We start from the raw sequence: 13,991 nt of genomic DNA, 5'->3' as shown, positions 1-13,991 counted from the left end.
CTGTTAACTGTCGAAAGCTGTGGAGCTGCAGGAAAGTCGGGTCCTGAGTTAATTTGCGGGGGATCACTGCACTGACCCTGACCAGATAAGGTGCCAGTCGACAAAACTTCCCTCATTTCCTCTTGTTTTTGCAGTATGGGAGCAGAGGCAGCCACCAACCAGCTTAAGGACAGCGAGGCTAAAAGGTGAATGCCACGCTCGGCTGAATTTTGGGCCTGATCAAAAGGAATGCGACCTAGGTTTGGGGAGTCAGCAGAGCTTATCGGACCAGCTGTGAGGCTTTGGAGAAGAAGATCCCAGGCACCAGATATCTTCAGGTAAAACCGCGTTTCCCCAGGAATGAAGTATAAAAGCCGTCCTCTTTCATCTCTTTATTCTCCCTGTCATCATTTCTTAACATCAACTGAAGCAGCATGTATCAAAAGTGATGTAAATCCTACACTGTTTTGTTTACAAGTGTAAGGGGCTTAAAATTAAATTAGTTCCACATGTGTGACATTGTGTTTAATAAAGGCAGCGAAGGTGTGTTTGGAATGAATGTATGTTTACATATACAAGTGTCCATGCATGTCCCCACTGCAGTGCAAATCGCATCTACAGTAATACATCATTCATGATTATAATGGCTAGTAATTAACTTGTGCCCAATTAGCAAAAAAGATAATCAATAATTGTTGATCAGGACACAGATAAATTATCTGTAGTGTGAGGTGTAGTGCATTTGTGAAGTGAGCTGAAGAGAAAAGCCTGTTTTCTGCAGAGGTATATGCAGCATAATGTAATCATGCCGACTCTGTTAAATGTGACACACGTCTCATAGCAGGTTATATATTGGACTCCACCCCCTCTTCACTTCTCTAACCCATATTTACTTCACATTACTGTGCAATTATGTGCTGACTAAAGACTGTATAGAGATGCAGCAGGCAAAACAGGGCATGTTCACACCCATAGCACCCACATGTTCTCAGGGAGCAAATATGGGAAAACTAGCGCATGGTAATTCAGAATGGAATAGGGTGTAGATGTAAAGGAGATGGAACTACAGAAAGGTAAGTACTGAGCACTGCTGAGTCTGACCTTTTTTCAGGATGCAATGAATGAGGGATGAGGAAAGTAAAAAAAAAGAAAAAAAGGAAAATCATTGCACGTCTTTCCCTTACTTGGCCCACTAACCGCACAGTACTACAGTGCTTTGCTGAGCTGTGGTCAATATTGACGTTGTCATTAAGCAGCTCTCTGGTAAGTGTGTCCTGGGAGAGGCATTAGACCTGCAAGGCATGTGTTTTGCATGCATATTCAGTCCACTAAGCATGCAGAATAAAACTGATGTTCTTGTTGTTTGGCACTTCAGAAAGTTTCTCACTTTTGGAATTACAAAAGACTCAGAGCTCGTAATTACAGTTTGGACTTGATGATCTATTCTGTGGCGTTTTTAGTCCTGCGTAAACACAAATTGCATGCAGAAATGGAAAGCTGTCAATAACATGATGGTTGGTCTGGAACAATTTAAACCACTTAGAGAAAGAGCGAGAGGGGACGTGTGTATGGGTTTGTGTGTTCGTGAGAGAGAGGGAGTGCTATGTCACTGAGTGTGCAGGGGTCAGAAGGGTGTGCAACAGATCCCTCAGCGGGCCTCACTAATAGTCATGCAAACACACATTTAGCTGTGACACAAAAATCCAGGGGTGCACAACGTTTCATCATTGCATCTAAGAAGAACAGGCTTTAATCTAAAAAGCCACAGAAACACAGACACAATAAAAAAAATTTTTTTTAAAAATGTAGGAAGGGCTGACAGATATATTTGAAGCCTGAAGTGTGCATCACAGAATGGACTAAGGCAAAGAATGAGACGGCATTTTGGGGTTGTGTGTTTCACATAGGCCCGCCCTGTCTCTGTCTGTGTCTGAGTAAACACTGCTGTTGCTCGGCTCAAGCAGCGGCAGCTGTGGCAGCCCATGGCCGCTACTACCGCTGAAAGCTAAGTTTACTGTGACACGTGATGGGCTGAGGACAAGCAGCCAGAGCACGCAGATAAGCTCAGGGACTTTTAAGACTCTGTAATCATCTGCAAAACTGTACACCATGACGGCTCCGGCCACAAAGGGCATTTTGTTTGTTACTGCCAAATATTTTATGTGATATACCATAACTGTGTGGGAATTGGAGATTATACAAGTGAGCCCAGTGAGAGCATATAAACAGCTCATTAATCACATGCTTTACTTACTTCAGATAATAAGCTGGTGCCAATGTTTAGGCATTCCAAAAGCAATAAATATCATAATAGAATTATATTTTTAATACACCATAACTTTACAAACTGTGCTGTCCAGGTTTGTGTCTCAGTACATACAGATATTTGCAATATAAGATTGGCAATGAGTGAGAAGAATATATATTCTTCTCACTCATATATTTTATTGTTAAAGAACTTTTTCAATAATATCACTGTTTGTCACAGAAATAGAACGTTGTGTGTTTTCAACTTTCATATTCACTAAACATTATAGTATCTCATAACAAACCAGGATTTCTGCACCCTCATATAGGGGATGGTGCTGAAAAAGTGTGACTACTAAAGTGACAACTACACAACAAGTCTCCGGGATCAAATGTGCTGTTTACTGCTTGCCTGTGTTGCCTCTGGGTAAGAAGAAAAACAACCCCCTCCTCATTAACAGAGGCCACTTGGTGTGTCTTTTTACCCGACAGTTGGCTCAGCCAGTTCTGACAGATGTGGCACTTTCGTGCATCTGATGTTCCTTAGGATGGGAGACACAGTGGGTTTTTCAAGTATGCAGCGGCATGTATGGTATAGTGGATGTAGAAGTAGCCTATGCATATTCTTTAGATTGTTCTCCCTGCTCTGTCTGAAATACTGCCAGCAGATTACAGGTTAGCAAGAATGACAGCGGCTGCATTTCATACAAATGTTGTGAATACATAATGCATAGCATTGTCTGCATGATCCCTTTCACATGCTAATGCCAACCTTTCTACAGATGTCTCAGAGGTATGTGCCGATGACAGTAGTGAGTCAGAGAGAGGGTAAAAATAAAAAGGAATAAATAGAGAATCAGATGCGCTGAAAACTCATCACCGGCATGGCTGACATTATTCACATTTAATCATCTAGTAGAGAAAAAATATTTTAAAAAAATCTCAACTTTATGTGAAGTAGAAGAAAAAAAGCTAGTTTCAACTTAGCATTGTAGGCATTCACGAGCACTTGAGTCTTTCCAGAAAATCACCCGAAATCCTTCAGAAGTTATTTACAGCTATGAAATATCCAGACAGAATTCCTATACAAAATGCATGGCAGAGTCATTAGGATCTGTGATTAACATGTCTGAAAGTACAGTATAACCACCACTGAAGGAAGTGCTTTCGGCAGCAGGCACTAAATCCTGATCCAGTTAATTGTATGGTGGTACGGTAAAGGCTGACGGGCACTAAATGCTGTCGTGAGATGAATGAAACGTTCATTTAGTGTTTTACACAAAGTTCCCACACATAATTGTTTTCTCTTTCCAAAACAGTGTGGGTTACTGAGTTTAGATGCTAGCGGTAGATTTAACAGCAAATATCTACAAATAGATATTGAAGAAACTGGCAGTTACCGCTTTTCAAATATATACATGTTTTTTACCTTAAATTTTAGAACAGTTACAGATGTTTTAGAATAGTTACAGATGTTAATATACTCACCAAAGCACTGACTGTTGACTTATGGGAACAAGTTGTTGGAGCTGGCTGAAAGGATGGTGGTGTTTTCTCTCCTCCTTTTTCCTTCCTTACACGCACAAAGCTTGGGGTGAATTGTTGCTTCCAATGTTGACAAGCCTCTAGTGACCTTCCTCTCTGTAAGTGCTAAAAACACTGGGCAGGCTACCATAATCAGGGTCTGTGTTTACCATGTCTTTAAGACTGGAGCTGCAGATCTGAGATCAGCAATCAATTCCCATTCTCCGCAATTTTGCTCCCAGTGAAGCGACAAACAAAACTGATCTCTGACCAGAGATCCTTGACACCAGTTTAGGTGTCTGGTCTCAAGTTTCCATCACGCTGGTGTGCATTTGCTGTCCTCTTTAAGTGTTGACTTTCCAGCCTGCTACTATAGCTAAATAAACACTGGCTGGATTAAGGCTACCTCTCCCATTTATCCTGTCACAATTCCTCATCCTTATCTGATGCAGGCCACAACTGGACCTATGGGGCAAATCCCCCACACTCAGAAACCCTTCTACTTCATATTCGAGTAGGAAGCTCACATCTCCACACTTAATTTAAAAATGTTAATTGCAAAAAGGATACATGATGAAAAATAACTGAAAAACAGTGCGTTTTCTTGGGTCACCCACACACTTTGACTTCAAAGCCCACAGATTGACAAATACCTCCCTGTTCTGAATAATTATTCACAGTTAGGATAACTACATACAGGTTTTGCATTTTTGTTTCAGGTCATGCTCAAGTCCATTATCTGGCCTTGATCAAAACAATGGAAAATTGGATCTGTGCTACTATTGATTTAAAATCAACATTGAAAGACATTATTGATTGTCTGGAAAAAATGTCAATAAAGTTACTAAAGACAAATATTACCCTCTAAATTTTTCAATAACAGATAGTCTGTAACATCAAATGAGTTACTCGGACTAAGTAGCAGAGAGAGCAGAAGGAAAAAAAGCAAGAGAAGGAAAGGAGAGGAGGGATCCTCCACTGACTGCAACCAGAGGTTCTAACATACATTTTAGTGACCTATTAAGAGCATTATGGACCCCACGTCCAGCCCTCAGTTCTGGTAATCTGGCCTATCCTCTTAAAAGTGGAATTGATTGAAAGAATTGATCCTCTCTGAGTTGGCAGACACAGCCCCAATAATTACCTCACGTAACTCTCTGCAATCATGTATGAAATGTCAGAATCTTCTGCTCATATGCTCTCAATTGCTCAGCAGCTCTTCTGAGGCTCAGACAACACTTGTCCTGTGGTTGAAAGAAAAAAAGATAGTGAGCTGCCAAAGCTCTGACCGACTGTGCTGTTATAGATCATATTCACATTAAAAAGAGAAAATAAAATAAATGAAAAAGTAGTTACAAACAGGATTTTCCATGAAGGAAAAAACCTAAAGGCAATGATAAAATGTGACTTTACTGAACAAAGAAAGTCGAGAATAAACTTAACTGATTGAGTTCACTAGAAACAGATGTTGGCATCAAATGCTTGGATTTTAGTGGATATAAACACATAGTAATGTCTTCAAAATTTCAACCTGTGCCTATACAAATGTAAAAATTTATGCTCTCTGAGTGATAACTCCCTATATTTACTTTTTAAAATTATAATTTATCTGTCATTTAAATCAATTCATTAAGGGCGGGTTAAGCATGTTGACAGTCTTAGACTTACCTACACATGCTGGAAACCACCAGCTAACAACCAGACCCACCACCTCTGATTGAATGTTATTCATAAGACCCCTCTCTCAGCTAAACAGGCAGTGAGTATGCACAGGCGGCCACGGAGCCCTAAAAAGCAGCTGCAAAGATGGGAGGGTGCAGGATTAAGGCCTGAGCCTTACTCAGATGGGGCATTTCCATGACAGTGAGCTCTGCCACGGCTTAACAGCCCGCTCCTGTTTATGCTTTTTGGAGGAGAAGCCGGATTCCCTCCCCGTGACAGATGGCCTTTCAGCCACAAAGTGCAGTGTTTAGACTTAGCTTGCTCCGGGGCAAGACAGCAAAGCTCTGATGACACAGCATTCGGCAAACAACTCCCAAATGTAGAGGTGGTGGCCGCAGAAAGCACAGAGAACTGGCTGACCCATCAAGCAAGTAACCAAATAACCAGAGAAGCTGCTCAGCTTCAGCTAAATCTGTCAACAAGGGGGAGGAAAAACAAGGGACACCAGAGATAATGATGGGGCTTAGAAAGCAAAGAAGTGGTTGGCTTAAAGATACATGACACGACTCAATTTAGATTCAGCACGGTCCGATCTAGAGCTTTTGCTTACTTCAGACCAAACGCCCCTGACTGAATCAATACACCCTGAATAGAGAAAGCACTGGTTCTGCTTTTAATTAAGAGGATTGTTAAATTTGGTCAGCTGAAGTGTAAAGAGATTTCTTTACAGGCAGGCAGGGTAAAGCAGCAGATTTTGCATTAGAGGGTAAACAGTGAGTGAAAAGGACCAGCTGCTGTGGAGAATTAGCCCAGTCTCATCTGATCCACCACAAACCTAGTGCTGCTTACTCTGAAAAAAAAAAAAAAAGTCTGGCCTGACCCAGTCTGACCCCTCATACAAAGCCAGAGAGGCCCTGGAGGCAGTGAATTAATTGCAGCCCACTAAGCCTGATACAACATATCTTAAATAGGAGGGTGCTGCTCATAAGTGCTGTAGCCTGGACTAGAAAAGGCCTAAAAAGGAAATTATGCTCAAAATTGTGCACAGTAAACAAAAACAAACACTCTGGGAATGTTTTGCTCATTGGACTGACCCTACTAAAAGCAGCGACTGAACTACACATGCAAGCTTTGGCACTCACTGACACAGTGCATAGATAGCTGCATGGCTTTAGCCGCAACGAGCAGCAAACAACAGAAGAAAACTACCTGGAGCCCCTCGCTTCTTCATCACACCTATCCTGGGAAAACAGCTGATGAAAAATACCATCCCTTCACGTCTCCTCACGCTGAAATTCATTTAGAGAGTGGAGGCGTTACTCGCTATGTTTACCCTGGCTGCTCGCTCTTCAAACCCACACTGTTGGAGCCACCTAAATTGGCCTCTCGCACCATATAGATTTCCCATCACAGGCTAGCATCTAAAGAAGACACAGAGAGAAGAGCAGGAGAAGAGGAAAGGCAGAGCCTTCGCCAGTCTGATCACTCACCCTATTGTCTTCTTCAAATAAAATACATACTTAGATTAATAGGCCCAATAACACAGAGTGATGGCTCATTCTTGTGGGGAACGGATGCCTTATCACTCCAGTCACTTACTTGGCTGCTTTTGTTTTCCAGGGAGATGAATCATGCCGAGTAAAATCAAATGTAAGCAGAGGATGTAAGCGGACACCAACATTACCAGTGTTATAAATCCAAAGAAGTTTCTTTATTAGCAATGCTGTGGACTATTTAGCCAGGTGCCACAGAGTACGCCGAGGGTTGCCTTTAACGGCATGAACATAGATAGTCATGCAACGGTCCGGGCAGCACGGGAAACGAGAAATGTCATGTCAGGGGCTTTCTGACGTCAGTGGATCAATAGCCCCTGACAAGGAATTTTAAAAGATACTATCTGTCTGACTGCTGGTGGCAATAAACTGAAGATTAACCTTTACGTCCTTCCTAGTCCTGGGAAGTACCCTGAAGGGCATGCTCCACTGTTTACTAATCAAAAAAAGTTGCTTTTTCAATACTATAGAACCAGCAAATGGCTTAGTGGGTCTGCACTAGGCCATGAAAGTTATTGACTTCTTCTCCTACCGATATGAGCATCATAAATGTGAAAGATGAACATTCCACAGCCAAGTATTATATATTACCAGCACAGCTCCAGATATGCGTACAGTCACAGCTGGTTTATTAAAAATAAACACCATATATTATCAGCATGCTGCAGGACAAATGTAATATTTCCTGTTGCTGTGCATAGAAGTACAGAAAATGTAATCACATGACATCAGAACGCTGAGGTTGTTGTTAGGGAGAGCCTGCTCTGCCGGCTGCATAGCCGCGTCCTTTGTGAGGCGCAGAGAAACAAGAGCTCTTTTTCTCCTGCAGAAGCGTGATCCTCTTTCACCCCATACCTTTGAGCTGGGAGCCAAAGTTTTGAATGGCTGTGACCTCTGTGGCCTCTGCTGGCCCCCACTGGCCTCCAACCCTCCAGCTGTTCATCTTTCCAGTCCAGCACATTGTCCAGTACCGCTGGTTCGCGGAGGCAAGAGGACCAGCACCCCTCTGCGCCTAAGAATTGACCCCCAGGCCAAGGCCACAACACCACAGGCATAATACCGAAGTTCCCACATGAGCAATGGAGCATGACGAGAAGGAGAGAGAAAGGCAGAAAGTCGAGCAAAATTAACCAGGGTATGCGGAGGTAAGGTTGTGAGGAGTGGAAGTAAAATAAATAAATAAATGAAATACAGGAGTGGGAGATGGATGTTCTTCACATAGGATAGGAAATCGGGAAAGTGAACAGATATACGGGGAATAAATGAACAGAGGGAGGAAAGAAAAGAAAAAAAGCAGGTCGAGAGAGCTGGGAGTGCACGGAAGCGTGGTCAGAAGAAGTAAGTTGCGACAAGGCAATAAGATGGTGCTGCACAGACACAGACAGACGCCAAGGTGCAATAGAAGAGCTTGCTTCCCCTTCTGCATGGCTGGCTCCGATGACAAGACAGTATTCCCTCAGCACCAGCCGCTAACTGGATGATAGCACCAATCTCTCTCTTCTCGCTACCCTTCTCGCTTTCTGTCTAGCTTGCTGTCATTAAATCTATCTTTCTTTCCTTCTTTCTTTTTTTTTGCTGTAGCTTTCATACTTTCCTTCACCCTCAGCTGAAATCATATCCAACCTATCTCGTGAAACGACAGGATAGCGGCCATCTAAAACAAACATTATTCTATAGCTTTGTTTGTTTACCTGTGAAAAATCATTGCCCAGGGCTATCTCTCATTAGAGTAGCCAAACAAAGACAACAGCAACTTGAGAACGCTTTAAAAATGCCTATAATTTGATGATGGTGTATATGCATGTGTGTATGTGGGAGGGAAGGAGGGGGCGTTTTGTGCAATCATGCAGGGAGGGCGAATGGAAATCGCCTCTGTACAGGATGAAAGCCTCTGAGGACTATCCATTGACTATGAAATGTGATGATCCCCCTTCACCCTCAGACACCAAGAGAGTTCAGCTTAACACAGCCCTTTTTTCATATAAAACACCTGCCTCATCCTTCATCCTTTTACATTGTACATAGAATATTTCTAAATTGCATTCTCTGTCACAAACTCTGTAAAGGGATGGATGACTTAGAGAAGCTGTGAGCGTATATTTCCATACATTTTACTAAGGCTCATAACTGAATGATTCACAAGCTTTCTCACTGAAAAGGAGTGCATTTGAATATGAATGCATCTGTGAAATTGCGTTGTATGTGGCTGTGCATATGGTTCTTATGTCTGCAAGAGGTGTTTGTGCACATGTGTATGTGCGTGCGTGCATATGAGCACACATGCGCCTGGCTGGTTGGTGGGTTTTTGGCAGGGTTGTGGTACCCTGCTGGGACCAACCCTGCCCAAGCAGCCTGGTGGAGGGGACAAGCTGTGGCATGTACACACACTCACACACATACACGCACATAGAGCAGCTGCTCCTTCTGCAGCTGCTGCTGTCGCCCAACCCAGGACTCCCTGTTCCAAAGGAGGGTGAGAGGGGGTGGAGGTGTATGTGTGGGGGAAGCTGGGGATGAAAAGAAAAGGAGAGGGCGGGGGGAGCAGGAATGAAGGAAAAATGGGAAGAGCAGTAGAAATGGGAATGGAGAGCGAGCTGACAAAATAAATTGGAAAGCTATGAGGAAGTGGGGAAGGGAGAGGTAATGGAAGTGAGAGGGGAGGAAAGAGCAAAGTAAAACAGGGAGAAAGAACAGGTTAAAGAGACACGGGCAATCGCGCACAGGCGATCGCACACTCAAATACACAACCAAGCTCGCACCCAGTAACAGGTGAAAAAATATCCATTATCACCTCTGTTGCAAACTCAGAGTAGCCTACACATGTAACTAAAGATTAGCCATCAGAAACAATTTATTTAACAGCCTAGAGAATAATCTAGTAAACAATCTCTCGGAAGAAAGAAAACTGTATCATTAACCCGCAGTTTGAAGTTCCACAAACAACAAAGCACCCTGACAACACAACTTCTACAGGTTAAACACAGATTAAACCAAATCCAGGCCTATATGCCCTGTGATGGAAAACCTCTATTTAAGATAGCATTTTACTCTCCATCCAAGCTTAATCTGTCTGGGAAATCAAGCATCCCCTACATACTCTGTGTAACTACTATCCAGTCCTCCCTTGAGACTGTGTTTGTACTCTTTCGCTTTTGGTTAAAAACAAATAGACCAGTCTGCAATGCAAATCAATAGCATGAGTTTGAACTCGTGATTGCATATCAATAAGGTAATTGAAGGAAAGCTTTTTGTCACTTATGGGAATTTTTTGAATTTAAAATAATTTTACTTTTGACACACGGCTACAAAGAAGATTGGCTATGGGGGAGGCTCACTGCGTCCATGCGTCAAAGGCTGCTATCGGGCTTCAGATAAGATAGCAAGGAAGAGGTTGGCTATGGGGAAAGAGGGCCACATTGAACATGTCCAATTAGTAAAGTAATTAGTTAATTAACATGGAGGACCCTAAAGGCCTCCCAACACAGCCTTATATAGACTTTGTTCAAACCAAGTACACTTTGAAGGCTTTTACTAAGCAGTTTCATATAGACAGACCAACTAACCAGCCCCCCATCATCTGCCTCGCACACACGAGGACAACTCTGGATGATCTTCCATATACAGTATCAGTTTCCATTCAGTGTCAGTCTCACATTTTGTATTCACACATAAGCAGGAAATCTGTCCATACTGTATCAGTGTGAAATATGCTGTCAGTTTTTTTTTTTTTTTGGCTCACTTTCCATCAGCTTTCTACTGCAAAATCATAATCATACATGGCTATAGGCTGCCTGGATTGTCTCCCTGTGACATGCCATCTTTAGCCGGCAGTCATGTTATATCTTCTCCCACAACAAACAGCATCTGAGTGATTATGCACATTCCCATCCAGTGGGTGTTGCCCAGCCCAATGTGAGGAGTGCTCTATGGATATATCAGCTTTTCTAACGGCAACACCTGATGCAGCTTTTATGTATCTAAACCTTATAAAGACCGGATCAATTTGTATTTGAGGCCAAAACAAAAACAGGCAAAAGAGAGTGTGTGTGTGTGTGTGTGAGAGAGAGCGAGGGAGAGAGAGTTAAAAGACCGTCTGCCCTGCATCGCTTCATAGCCACAGGCAGTTGCACAGCACAGAAGAAATGTGCTTACATCATCACATGCAGTCCAGGCATCCTGCAGAGGGCACTGCTAATGGAAGAAACACAGAGCAGAGAAGGCAACCAACCAACCCAGGAGAGACTCAGCAAGGCACTCCTACGCATCTAAGATATCTGACATTCTTGGCAGCCTTTCAGAGAGGTCAGTGGTAAAATATTCAAGCAGAACTAACCTTAAAGAGGGACCATGTTTGAGCAAGCTGAGACCAGAGGCTAAATTTGTCACTAATTAAAGTCTGCATGAGATATGGGGAAGAGTCTTTTCCAGTGAATCTCCAACTCCGCTATGCAGAATAATAGTGCTTTGATTTGGATAAGATGTTTTGCCATTTTAGGCGCTGGGTGATATCATGGAAAGTGTGCTGATTTGCTGAAATGGTTTTCCTCTAAGTGTAAACAGAGAGAAAGAGAGATTTTGCATCTCCCAGTGTGACCCAGATAAGGGCCTTGCTATAGAGATGTGGGATAGATCACACATGTAACATGTGAGTTACGAATGCTGTTCTCAGTCTAGCTCTAGGGCACAGGGTCACTTTTCTCAATTACAAGCTCAGGTGTACCAAAGTGAATATCACAACAAGTTATGAGCATGACTGCGAGGAACTAATTCCACATGTTCTTATCTTTCCTAGTCTACAGGCGTGGCTGCAGTGGATATAACAGCAGAGAGGGATCGCATAACAAACGTGAGAGCAAAAAGATGAGCAATGTGAATACACTAATTATTCCCATTAACCACAGTTGCAACTAAATCTTTGTGGTTAAGTGAGTATGTGTCTAAGTGTGTGTCTTTGCAGGTTACAAAGCGTGGGTTGCCAGCTGCAAAGCTTTTCTGGATGCTGATTGGAAGTGAACGTTGAGCACTCAGGACAATTATTGAATCATTACTGCTACCATGCCTCAGGCAAAATATGAACACCATGTTATTTGTCAACTGACCACAGCTTCCTAATCAACCTCACATGCGTTTGTATGTTTGTCTTAGTGTGCACATATGTGGCAATGTGTGTGTGTGTGTGTGTGTGTGTAGCTTGTTGGCAGAAGGACAGGAATGTCCTTCAGTATGTGGGTGCACATGGTTGCAGAGAGTAATGGATGAGTCAGGAACCCTGCCCAGTATTTTCTTATTTATATATTTGTTTAAATTGGGGGTGGTATCTAAATGAAGTATAGCACATTGACAGATGCCTATGTATATGAATATGTGTGCATGGTAGTGACTGAGGAATGCCCTGTTGAAACGCAACTGTCTAAACATGTCCCTTTCAGCTGTCTCTCCGCTCCCTTCGTGGAAAAATAACTTAACATGAGTTGTTTGGTATTTTCACCGCACCCCACACTACCATCTCACATCGACTGCTAAGAGCTTGTATGCTGAAATTTCCCTCTGAGGCTTAATACTGGAAAAGTGTCTTTCAAGTGCACCACTAGACTGGTAAGGGAGCCTAAGAAAGAAGGGATGGGGGTAGAAACCTGGGGGAGAACCCATCATATTCAACTTTAACTCTTTTCCTTCTGCCTTCAGGAAGACATGCGATTCATCTCTACATTTCTGGGTAGCAAGTGGTGGAAATGTTTCAGGAAGGTTTGATTAATTGACTTAAAGAATGATAATAGAGGTACTATTCATCACAGGTGCACTCACTTCATGGCATGAACAATCAAGTAGTGTGTCAATCTATCAAACCACGAGCAGCTAACTGTAACATTTCTGAACAACTTACAAGAATGTGAATGTAATAACATTTAGCCTCTGTATACCCAGTCTATCTCTCACTGTCTCTATGGCAATGTGCTAGTGTGCTTGAAGTTTTGAAGGTATCCATCAAATCAGCGACTGAGATATGAGTGTTTTAAGCACACAAGCGATTAACAACTCAAACAATGATCACTAATAAGCCACAACAAGTAGTTATACATCTTTTCACCTTATCTACAATACAGAGACGTCCTCTCAACATTCAGTTAAGTTGATCTCTGTATGTAAAGCAATACAAAAAACAGACATTTCCTGCCCTGATGAAATCCCCATTTGACATAGCTAACCATGATCCCTCTCGACAAAAACACGCCATCACTATTAGTCAAAAGAGATCAAAGACATACCCCAGCGTTTGGGGTTGCATTATCCGACAACCATCTGCGCTGGTAAGACAGGAACAATCATTAAGCATTCAGACCAAAGGAAAAAAAGTTTATTCTTAGTGTCAGCTTTGATAAATTTGTGCAAAATGCACTCTTCTCGGTATGTAGAAAACTTTAACAGGGAGGGCGAAAGAAAGGGGAAAGTGGAGAAGTTTTAAGAAGGTGTGGTAAAAAGATAAAATGGGAGAGATGATAAGAGAAGTGGAGGATTGGCAAGGAAGACAAAGGGGAAAACAGTAAGACTCTCTGTCCCTCAGTGAGATAAATTGGCAAGAAGTTCACAGTGGGTAAACATCTTCATCTGAAAGCCTGTGGAGCAATTGATGCCCAGAACAAATCAACACGTTTCACAGCTTGCCTGCATAAAACGCAAATACCATCAGCTTCAAAAAACTATGATCTTCCCTGGAGCATATGAGCAGGGGTTTGCTCCTCTGGGTTCCCTGAATTGGTCTGTGAATCGATCACAAAAACAGCATTTCAAAGGGTTTGAAAAACTATGAGGTCTTTCTCTTTCTCCTACTTTAACAAAACAGACTCTATCATAGACAGCCCTGCAGACACTTGTGGCTGTGGGGTCCCAGAAGGCTTAGAGATGTCTCTAGTCTTTCACTACCACTCAGAAGAACTTAGCGAAAACAGCAGTGCATCAGTCTAGTACTTTGCACCAAACACAAGGCAAAAAGAAGTTAGAAGTAAACTGAGAAAAACAAAGAAAATC

Source organism: Astatotilapia calliptera, chromosome 19, assembly GCF_964374335.1.
Source record: "Astatotilapia calliptera chromosome 19, fAstCal68.1, whole genome shotgun sequence".
NCBI lineage: Eukaryota > Metazoa > Chordata > Actinopteri > Cichliformes > Cichlidae > Astatotilapia > Astatotilapia calliptera.
This window is presented reverse-complemented; position numbering follows the sequence as displayed.